Source organism: Littorina saxatilis, linkage group LG16, assembly GCF_037325665.1.
Source record: "Littorina saxatilis isolate snail1 linkage group LG16, US_GU_Lsax_2.0, whole genome shotgun sequence".
In the NCBI taxonomy this organism is placed as follows: Eukaryota; Metazoa; Mollusca; class Gastropoda; order Littorinimorpha; family Littorinidae; genus Littorina; species Littorina saxatilis.
In genome coordinates, this window is record NC_090260.1 from 40,790,336 (window position 1) to 40,802,736 (window position 12,401).

General features: G+C 42.8%; 1 protein-coding gene and 1 pseudogene across 1 annotated transcript in view; both read right to left on the bottom strand.

Moving 5' to 3' along the window:
- Positions 1-12,401, bottom strand: part of LOC138950000 (uncharacterized) — a 276,950-nt gene that overhangs the window by 152,687 nt on the left and 111,862 nt on the right. The window lies entirely within an intron of this gene.
- LOC138951376 (uncharacterized) lies at positions 9,311-12,264 on the bottom strand (annotated as a pseudogene).

A 12,401-nucleotide genomic window follows, 5' to 3' on the forward strand; every position in this document is an offset into this window, starting at 1 on the left:
GACCCGTTTTAAACTTGCCATTCTGGTCCAAAATCATGGAACAAGTTGTCCAACATCAGCTCAATGCACACCTTGAAGCAAACAGCCTTTGAACGTACACCAGTCCGCCTATCGTGCGAACCACTCAACAGAAACTGCTTTGTTGCGCATTGTAAATGACCTACTCACTGCTGTTGATCACAACTAAGTCTCCGCTCTTCTTCTGTTAGATCTCTCTGTTGCGTTTGATACGATTGACCACAACCTTCTACTCTCTTGTCTGGAACAATATTTCGGCGCCAATAGCACAGCTCTGTCCTGGTTCCGTTCCTGTCTGTCAGACAGAAGTCGGTTTGTTCTTGTGGCACACCATCGTTCTAGCACAACACCTCTATTCTATGGAGTACCAAAGGGCTCAGTCTTAGGTCCGGTACTGTTTGTCTTGTACACAACACAGCTATCAACCATCATCAACCACCAAGCAGTCAGTCACGAAATGTTCGCAGACGATACACAGCTTCACCCACGCCTGTTTCAGCCACAGAGATATATATATGTCTCTGTGGTTTCAGCCCAAGCGCTTCGTTTCCCCGAAGCTTTTCATGCTGCCAGCGTGGGCTGAGGTTGCTGATAACCTCAGCGCCAGCGCAGCCCGGAGTTCTAAAAATATCACAGCTGAGAGAGCGAGATAAGCCGTTCTGTGACACAGGCATATCACTCCTAGGAAAACGTGTAGTTTTTGTTTTTTGCCTTTGCTTATCGTCTCGTGCGTGTGGCAATTGCAAAACGGACACCAGCTGAGAGAAGACATTCTGACCTACACATCGATACAAAACACGATATGAATAGTTTTCATTAAATGGAATTTCTAGACAATGCATGGCCAAGATAAGATACCTCGAGGGAGAAATTTACACCATACAGTTAGAATAAAGGATAGGCTTGCTTCACCAGTTAGTTCTGCGAATTTTATTTACTGTGTTGTTCATCGAGTGTAGAAGTTAACTGTTCAAAACAATATTTGAGAGGATTGAAAAACAGACGGACAGACATAACAATGGCAGACATACAGACAGACATACACATTGACAAATAGACTGACGAACAGACAGACGCACTGACAAACAGGTAGACAGACAGACTAACAGGCAGACAGACAGTCGGTACAGACAGACAGACATACAAACAGGGAGATTGTCAGACAACAGACAGACAGACAGACAAACGAACAGATTGACAAACAGGCAGACAGACACACAGGAAGAGACGGACAGACTGACAAACATGCAGACAGTCAGACAGACAGACAGTCAAACAGACAGACAGACAGACAGACAGACGGGTGGACAGACTGACAAACAGGCAGAGGACAGTCAGACAGACAGACGGACACACTGACAAACAGGCAGACAGACTGAAGAACAGACAGACAGACAGACGGGCGGACAGATCGACAAACAGACAGACGGACAGACACACAAACGGACATACAGACAGACAGACAGACGGGCGGACAGATCGACAAACAGACAGACGGACAGACACACAAACGGACATACAGACGGACGGACAGACAAACGGAAAGACAGACAGACGGAAAAACAGACAGACAGACGGAAAAACAGACAGACAGACAGACAAGCAACATTATAGACAGACAGACAACACTGAGTGGGCTTAGCCAGTGTCCGTGGAGTACCGTTATATCTTCCTTTTCTCGGCGAATAGTGTGTCAATGACCTGTTTCGGAGCGCTGCTACTACCACCCCCCATCAGAGTGACTAAATCCAGTTCGGGTGAGAACCAAAAGGTCGAGGGTCAAAAGGTCGAGGCACAAAAGGTCGAGGACATTTGGTCAAGAGTCAAAAGGTCGAGTGCGACAAAAGGTCGAGTGCGACAAAAGGTCGAGGGTGACAAAAGGTCAACAACAAAACGTCTACAGGACAAAAGGTCGAGGATTTTAAAAGGTCGACGATTAAAAAAAAGGTCGATGATTAAAAATTTCGATTTCATTTTTGGTGTCCATTCCTGAAAAAATTCTTTATTATGTGTTATTGGGAAGAACATTTCTCAAGTCGATTACAGTATAGCGTTCGTGAGATACCTCCAGCTTCGCTGGGATAACGTATAATATCCAGGAGAGGGGTAGCTGAAATGATGTGTTATACCTTGCCATCATAACCACATACAATTTCAATGTGAATGTATTCATATGCATGTATTTTGGTATATGTAGACCTGTATTTATGTGTCGTGCCGAATTCGCGGTATGGGCAACATTTTTGCCCATTTCGCTTAATCGCGCAAGAGTATCCTCTTTAAACAGTTTATTTAGAAAGCAGGAACATAATTATGCCCTTTAGAGAGTTTTGCAGTGCAACTTTTCAGTGTGGACAACGTTTTTTGAAGGTTCTTCCTAACTGCTGGTTACAGAAAGGGGGAATCAGAGGTAAAACATAAACAGCCCAAAGCTTATCCAAACTGTTTGTGTATGCTCCAGATACAACCTATGGGCAAAGCATGGTGGCGTTCAACGTGACCAGGGTTGGGAGCATAACGGATGTTTCGGTGTGACCAAACAATCTACTTTGTGCAATACTTAGCACCAAGAACGGATTATTTCGCAGACACACATTGAATCATGATCATTACGAGTAATCAAGCAGAATGTCATGAAGGTCCAACAACCTGGTGGTAGTGGAGACAGCTTAAACAATTGTGACACCGAAACATGCGTAACACTGAAAAACAACTGTTGACTGCCAGATCACTTTCTTTCTTTCTTTATTTGGTGTTTAACGTCGTTTTCAACCGTTCAAGGTTATATCGCGACGGGGAAAGGGGGGAGATGTGATGCCAGATCACCAACAATACTGCAAGAAGGGTTGGAGATGACACTGGGGACACGCACATTTCTTCTTCCTCTTGTGCAACATGCTGTTTGAAAAACGTGCTTAGTTACTTATTCCAGTAACAAAATGCCGTGTACATCATCACCGCACATGCCAATATCGCGGCGACGAGGATTTTTCTTCAGTGATAGAATTTTTTTGTAGATAAAACTTTCAGCATTACGCACATTGAACGAGTGACACGGAATTGTTTTTTAGGTTTAGATGAATTTTAGGTCGTAACATGGTTGCTTTGGTTTTTAGGCTCACTATCTACAGCACTCTGCTACAGCACACTTCAACACTACACCACATTACAACACACTGCAACACTACAACACACTGCAACACTACAACACACTATAATACTACAGTAGCCGTATCTGGCAGAGTGGATTTGAGTGAAAACAAATGCGCCATGGTCAGTTTCCGGTCAGTTTGTAAAACACACACACACACACACACACACACACACACACAGACACACACACACACACACACTCACAGACACACACAGACAGACACACACACACACACACACACACACACACACACACACACACACACACACACACACACACTTGAAACTCACTACTGCCGATTTCGCAACATGGGCAACTTACGCGTAATCGATTGCCGTGTCCGCGTATTCGGCTGCCGATTTCGCATAAATTGGCTGATTTAAAGGCACAGTGCAGCTCACAGCCTTCGTTTTGCGTTTTTGTTGCAGCTGAGTGCATTTACAGTTCAAAAATCCTCCTATGGTAGTAAAACAAACCCAAAACTACCCAACGACGACATCTGTGAAGCTCGACAGTTTTTTGTTCACGCGAGTGCAAAAATTAACCTAGTTATTACGTGGTGTTTGGTCGGAGTTCGATTCAACTGAGTGATTCCGGCCTCCATTTTGTTTTACACAAACTCATGATGACGTCTGACATAGTTTGCTAGTGACGTTTATCCTACATACGTGAGAGAGATACCCGTGAGATAAAAATCGTTCAAATCACACGTGTGTATATCATGTAAATGAGGTCAACCGGAAGGTCATGCTATGTAAATTAGTAATTACATATTCATGAAGAACTACTTTTGCAACAAAATGGCAACTGCCACGAAACCGATTTGTCAACACTGAAAGAATTTTTGAGTGATGAGCTGTTCGAAGACATGTTTGGCGATGACGCGAATGACGAAGTCGATGAAGAAAAAAGCGAGTCATCCATGATTTATGATTTTTCTCCAATAGACTCATTCGTTCAGACAAACAAGAACAAGAACACTCTCCGAAAAACGGTTTACGATATACGTCGCCTATCGACGTTTATGGCGAAACACGGGGACAAAAGAAACATTAGCACCATCCAACCACAAAAATTATGCAAAATTCTCTGCTCTCTTTTCATGAGTTTGAAAAAACCGGATGGCAAAGAGTATGAACCATCTCCACGCTGAGGGGCCTTCTCAGCAGCATCCATCGACAGTTGAAGTCTAAAAAGTACTGTGCACCCGTTATAGACGGCCCCGAATTTGCACTTGTAACTGAGAGAAGTCGTGAAGACAAAGCAGAAGATTGTTAAACAGGAAGGTTGTGGCAACTTACCTAACAGGGCTCAACCGCTGAAAGATGAAGATGTTGACAAGCTGTGGCAGACAAAACAGCTCGGAGTCGCAGATCCAGAAGTAATCCTGAATACTCTGTGGTGGCAAAACACAGTCAACTTTGGTCTGCGCAGCGTGACACCTCACAGGCACATGCAGTGAGGAGACGTGTCCTTGCATGAAGACAGTAATGGCAGAGAATATCTCCAATTTTGCGAAAGACAATCCACAACCAAAGCCAGGGCGACATGTGAAGAAAAGCTGGGATCATCAACCCGAGGTAGATCTACACCAACCACTCTGCACGCCAGTTCCTAGTGCAGAAACTTTCCGAGAATAACGTTCCTCCGACCAAAATAATGCAGCTATCTGGGCACAACAACGTTAAGCAGCATTTCCCAAGAGGAACACCGTGGCTTCAGTCTGATGCTAAACGGCACTGCACCGGTCTCGGAGCTGTCGCCAGTGTCGGCAGACGACACATTGGATTCGCACGGCCACTTCAACTCCAGCCGTCTCCACTGCCACTGCCACAATCACATCCCAGCAAACGCTAACAACACTGTTTGCAAGGCCTGTGCACGTTGGTACCATCAACATCAACCAATAGTTGTCCAGTCACCAAACCGAGAAGTGACCATCAGAAAGCTGTCGACTCGCCTGGCTCCGACTTGACTGTCATCCTATCGCGGAAGGATATGCTTTGTTGTTGTTGTTCCTTTTGGTTTCTTTTATCCTGTATCCACTGCTTTTCTTTTTATCTGGTATATTTTGAAGTGACCATCATTTCGTTGTTCGAATTTATTTAATCAATGTTCAATATTAAACTTAACAGTGTTAACAAAGGCGAACTACTTTGTCCTAGTTTGAGAGTGTGTGTCATGGCGGAGGAATGAATGTCAAATTGAGTAAAGTGGTTTGAAGTTCTAAAGCGGGTTGATCCAAAGGCAATAGCGCTGTCGGTGACTTTTAGTTAGATCTGGCACAGAAGTATATAATGTAGGATAAACAGAATACTACATGGCTTGCTGTGTCGTACCAGATTTACACTCGTTGCTTTTTCAAATAGTGAACAGCTCGCTTTCGCTCGCAGTTCACTATTTAAAAAAACAACTCGTGTAAATCTGGTACGACACAGCAAGCCATGTAGTATTCTCTATGTCTTTTTGTGCATGATGTGGTGATCTCCCTGATCTAAATTTAGATCCGAAAATAGGCCAAGACCAGCCGGGTCCGAGTACGAAATTAATTCGTAAAAAAATCGCAGTTCTTGACTCTTTGGGTGCAAGTCAATGAAACTTGGTAGTTCTTCTAACAGATAGCTGCCTGAGGTATGACTAAAAGCCCCAGGGGCTCCGTGCACCTGGATTTGACAAGTTCAGTACCTTTAAGAGGCGTGTACGCATTTACAGCAAAATGCTGCCGATTCCGCGAAATGGGCAACGTTTTGCCAATTACGCAAAATGGGCAAAAAATGTTGCCGATTCCGCAAATTGGGCAATGCCATGAATTCGGGATGACATATGCAGTCAAGTATTTACGTATTTATAGTCATGTATATTTGTTGGAATGTATGTTTATGGTGTGAGTGTGTGTGCTTTGTGTGTGTGCTTTGTGTGTGCTTTGTGTGTGTGTGTGTGTGTGTGTGTGTGTGTGTGTGTGTGTGTGTGTGTGTGTGTGTACCCCCGTTTCCACAGGTTTGGTTGCCTAAATCACCATAAGGCAACCATCCACACGTGGATGGCAACCTAAACTCTGGATGGCAACCTAATTGTGTGGATGGTCGCTTCATTTAACACCGTTAAATTGACTTTTTTGACGGAAAGAATGTCATAACAATGTTCAAAATGACATTCTTTCCGTCCTCTATAGGCGACGAAATAGGTCAAATTTTGTGCATTTTTTAGTGCAAAATTCTTCGATGCCGGAGCGAGTACTGCACCCAGTGCTGTTGTAGTGCAAGTGCACTAGAAAGGCACTACACCCAGTGCCGCCTCTTAGGTAACCATCCACACTTTAGGTGCGTGTGTGTGCTCTTATCAAGCAAATAATTTAAAGATACGTTGTTATTTTAAATACAAACGTGCCTGCTGTGTAAAGGCTTCACTTTATCCGTTTAGACTATGGCAAGGTATTTGTGGAATACGAGGTAAAATATCTATTTATAATTTTTAGGATATGAATGTTGTGCCAATCTGTATATAATTTATCGTCTTTTCCTGATTAAACTCTGCTAATATGAATGTGTGTGTGTGTGTGTGTGTGTGTGTGTGTGTGTGTATGTGTGTGTGTGTGTGTGTGTATGTGTGTGTGTGTGTGTGTGTATGTGTGTGTGTGTATGTGTGTGTGTATGTGTGTGTGTGCATATGTGTTTGTGTGTGTGTGTGTGTGTGAGTACGTGTGTGTGTGTGCATTGTGTGTGTGTGTGTGTGTGTGTGTGTGTGTGTATGTGTGTGTGTGTGTGTATGTGTGTGTGCGTGTTTGTGGGCGTGTGCGTGTGTGGAAGTGTGTGTACATGCGCGCGTGCGTGTGTGCTTGCGTGTGTGTGTGTGTGTGTAATGGGAAAGTGAGAGCGACATGGACTTTTTCAGTGGCATCACTTCGCTGTAGGTGTGTCAGGTTTGTGCGCTTGACTGAAAGGTTAATCAGACTTCAGCGTTCTTGTTTTCCTATTTCTCTGACCATGATGAAATATAAGACAAATAAGTTAGATGAATTTACCTCGTTGTCGGGCGCTGATCCCTGACAGCTCGCTGGTATGCTGCTGGTCTGTGTTGTGTCTAGCGTGATGGGGCGTGTTGTCTCGGCGTCAGACGTGGTTTGGCTTTTTGCAAGTACTTGGACTTGTTCCTTTGAAAGGTACGCGTCTACTATCTGTCCCTGCAGAGTGACACAAGAACCTAACCAGTTACATTTCATGACATATTGTTGACATGACTTGTTATTGTCTGCGGAGAGACTATCATGCCTGACACCAGTTACGCGGCGGGATGTGTTGTTTGCACGTTGCAATTATTCAGAGCAAAAACGTTTGGGGTGACGTGATCATTCCGTACATCATTACGTATAGCGAACACATTCGACTCTGACTTGAAAGCACTTTAGTATCAATCTCGTAAAAATAGGGTAAGTTTTGATTCTTTTGACCACGCACTAGATGCAAATATGATACTGTGAAAGTTGAGATGTTTTTCTTGCATATCACCAGAGAGAGAGAGAGATCAAATCACATTTTATTTTACGAGGGTTGTGGCAAAAGAAATACAAAAGAGCTTCTTTTCAGAGAGGGACTACTCTAATATTATATATATATATATACACGTTAAACATTTACAAAAGTTAAACATTACAGTAAAAGGCAGAAACACTATTCACAAGACTATATACACGTTAACAGCTTTACTTGAATTCTTGCGTAATTGTCAAAATTGTGAATGTACAGAGAGAATTGAATTGAATTGAATTGAACTTTATTTAACAAGGATTAAGAGTTAAGGCTACGCCTTTATTACAATCTGTTCTTGGGACACATAGATACACAATGATAAAAAATAAAAAATAAAAAATAAATTAAAAAAAGTTAACAACAAAAGGAGGTCGTAAAACCTAAACTCGTGATGATAAAGATGACGATGATGATGATGATAATGATGATGATAATGATGATAATGATGATGATGATAATGATGATGATGATAATGATGATGATGAAGAGAGAGAGAGAGAGAGAGAGAGATAGATCAAATCAAATCAAATCAAATCAAATCAAATTTGATTTTTCAAGCGGTGTGGCATGAGCAATAGAACGAGCTTGTTTTCAACCAGCACATAATTTACTCGGACATTCATGTAGAAAAAGGTAGAGAAAAACAACAACAACAGAGAGAGAGAGAGAGAGAGAGAGACAAAGAAAAAGAGGTAAAGAGAGAGACAGAGATAGAGGAACAAAAATTGAATTGAATTGAATTGAATTGAACTTTTTTTTTCAAGGATTAAGATTTAAGGTTACGCCTTTTCTTACAATCTGTTCTTGGGACGCACATACACACATTGATAAAATTTAAAAAAAAATAAAGTTAAGAACAAAAGGAGGTAAGAGAGAGAGAGAGAGAAAGAGAGAGAGAGAGAGAGAGAGAGAGAGGAAAAGAGAGAGAGAGAGAGAGAGATAAAGAGAGAGATAGTGCTAATGCATATTAAAGGTAATTTATTACTCCGACCACCACTCACCATGACAGTCTTGTGGTTCCCACATCCCGTGGCAAAGCAGCGAGAGGAGCAGGGACTTTCGTCAGAGTGACACTCACAGTTCTCACTGTCACACTTTGACTCCTCGTTGCACCGACAACAGTCTTTACACTCGCCAGTCTGAAAAAACACGGAAGACAATTAAGTGCTGACCTCAAACCGGATCGGGACACCCATGTTCACCATGAAGAAGAATTCAAAAACTGGTTTGTGGTAATTAAAACTAGGCCCAATGTTAATAACGTAACCCCCCCCCCCCTCCCTTTTACCCTTGTACGCGGTCGTACGGAAAAGGTTTCTAAGAAAAAGGTAAGATAGAGAGAGAGAGAGAGAGAGAGAGAGAGAGAGAGAGAGAGAGAGAGAGAGAGAGAGAGAGAGAGAGAGACAAAGAGAGAGACAGACAGACAAGCAGACAGACAGACAAGCAGACAGACAGACAGACAGACAGAGCCTGACAGAGAGATAGGGAGAGTAGAGTGTGTGTGAGAGAGACAGAAAGACGAAGGGAGAATGTATTCAACTAAGTAACAACCACCGTTTCTGAACCTTTTAATGATTAAATACACTTTTTTTTAACCAAACAGCGAAAACGAACGAAATCTAAACACACAAACACACGCGCGCACTAACACAGGTTGAATTCAAGGCGCGAACGAACACGGAGGTTTTTTGTAGGTCACGTCGTGGGAAAGTCCACCTAAATAGTTTCGCAGGGGAACTGGTTGTGATTGGATCGTTCATTTTCTCACAGTGATGTTAATGTTGTTGATGGTGCAGTTTTGGAAGACTATTTTCCTCATCTGGGGCACACTTTCGTCTGTTGGTTCTTGTATCTCATCAAAGAAACAGTCGAGTGTTTCGTAATCCGAACCTGCCATCACCGTCGGTGCACCTTGGACCTGCCTGACTGTCTGCGTGCGTGTCAGGGAAGAAGACGAAGCCTCAATTGCCAAAGCGTCACCCATCTGTAGCTTCTGGGCATCTGATGTACGTTGGTATGTGGTGAGCGCGCTGACGCTTCGATGACCGGTCACAGCCATGATTTCTGCAGGCGTGAAGCTGGATTGATGCAGGACAGTGGCACTTGTGGCCCGGATCGAGTGATTTGTGTAAACTTGACTCAGACCGCAGGATTTGCTCAGACGGGGGAGGAACTGGGACATTGAGTTTACACCGATTGGTTTCTTCGCATACCAAACCGGCGAATCTGTAGCAAAAAGTGTCCAGAGGATACACCCAAAGACGGTCGCAGTCGGGGTTGGGGTCTTTCTTTCTTTATTTGGTGTTTAACGTCGTTTTCAACCACGAAGGTTATATCGCGACGACGGGGTTGAGGTGGCTGATATACTTCCTGAAAGACTCCACGGGGCACGAATCGCCCACCCAATGCAAATATTCATTATTGGGATTTAATTGATGAAAGCTTAAGGCGAGTGAATAACCAGTTTTTGAGATTTGTGATTTTAGGCGATTTCAACGTCGACATCCTGAACTCTCCATCGCGGAACTTTTTGAATATTTTACATGCGCACCAGCTCTGTCAACTTGTGAATACGCCGACACGTGTAACAGCCACCACAAGTACATGTATCGACCTCGTAATTACCCAGACTCCTCAGTTGGTTAAATCTGTGAATGTTTTGCCACCTATTTGTAGCGACCACAGTGTACCACAAGCTGTTTTAGATAGAAGTGTGAACAAAAATATTTCCTATAAAAGAACAATTTTTAATTATAATAAACTTAATGCTGATGGTTTTTGTGCAGCACTTTCTCAGGTTAACTGGCAAGAAATCTTGATGAAGGAGGTGTTTGATGAAAGTGTTAATATTTTTTCTGCAATGTTTATGGATATAGCAAAACAGTTTATGCCAGTAAAAGAAGTCACGATACGCCCAAAAGACGCACCCTGGATAACACCTGAAATCCTAACGTTAATTGACCAACGTGACCAGATTCACTTGAAAGCCAAAACAAGCAAGCAGCCGGAAGACTGGTTGAACTATCGCCAGGCACGAAACCTTATTACAACAAGGAAAAGAGAACGTATTATTGAATTCTATTCCGAACTAGATGTTAAAGTTTCTGATCCAACGCATTTCTGATTTGATGGATGTGTTCACGCATTGATAGTGTATATGTGTGTGGGCAGGCGTATGTGTACCTCCACACTGCCTCTCCCTGTGTTATCGTATTTGATTACATAAGCAGCGTATAAGTAATGATTATTATCGTTTGTCTCGTATTTTACATGTTAACGAATTACTGCCTTCCATAAAAAATTGTTACATTTACCTGAATTTACATGTTGCATGTCTTAGACTTGATGCTCTCTTCCTATGCGCTTTCGTCCTTGTCTCTCCTTGTGGTTGTTAGTACTTTCTTCCTCCTCCCCCTCCCTTTTCTTTTTATCTTCTGTAGATTCCTTTGTTCCTAGTTAGCTCCCCATCCCCATTCTTTCAATTTGTTCTTCTGGTTTATTGTTGTTATGTCCACCATTACGAAAATGTGTGTAATTTAGTACTGTTCTGGTCACGTGATATAAGCGTTTGCTTGAGTGCGTGTCCTAGTTGTGTGTTTTGAACTGTTCATGCGAAGAAATCCTGAATAAAACTTTGTTTAAACCAATCTGTCAGATTCGCTGGCATGAATCCGGTGACGAATGCCGTGTCGTGTTGGTGATTTTTGGTAAGTTCGTCGGAGTTTTTGCACACATACTCTCTGTTTGTTGTTGCGTCTGTTTTGATTCGGAACGTGGTTTTGGTCATGGAATGCATGTTTTCTGCACCCCTTCTTGAAAAGTAATACCGCACGTCGAACTGTACCTTGTTCGCTAGCCCCGTTGGTGTCGCCGTGTTCATGTACATGCTGTGGTACAGCTTTTGCCTGTCGGCTTCGGCCATGGGTTCGTAGTGGGTGATGTTCCCTTTGCCTTGTTGCTTGAGTTCTTTGACAGCCGCCTTGAACATTTCGTTAGCGACGGAAAAATCAGAATCCCGAACAATATCGAAGTCGTTGTTGTGCGGTGGCGACTTCAGGTGGCGATTCAGACCGTACCGGATCCCTTCCAGTGTTTTTCGTTTATACAAGTCGCCACTTTCAGATCTAGCTTCCATATATAGAAAGAGCCAAGAGTACTGTTCAGTTCATTTTTCGACATTGCTTCAAAATCCTCACCTTTTCCCTTTTCGTTCAGATAATGGCGAAAGATCCGCACGGAACTGTCTGTGCACCTTTTTGTTGTCACTGGTGTTAGGTTCCATCTTTTCTTGGCAAGTTCGTCCTCTGTGTAGGTTGCAAAGCGTTTCGCCATTTTCGGTTTTTATTGCAGACGACGATAGTGAAAGTAGTACCTATTGTTTTGTTTTGACCTTTTGTATTCAGGGTTCTTAATTGAAGCTTGGTAAAGGGAGCTTGTCGTGTAAGTGGAAAGTTGACGAAGCTTTTGAAAACAGAAATTGAATGAAGAAGAAAATGTGGCTTTCAGTAATATACAGGAGAACGGGGTTGGTGTTATTCTTTTTCCGTCAAACACGAAGTACACAGATGAAACGTGGTTGACTGACCAAGGCCTGTATGGCATTCCGTTTGTCAAATAATTATTTGGATACTTTTTCATGTTTTTTTTCACCAGTTTTAGCTAAATAATCATTATTTAGAAGCTCATGTGCTAAATAAGTAATT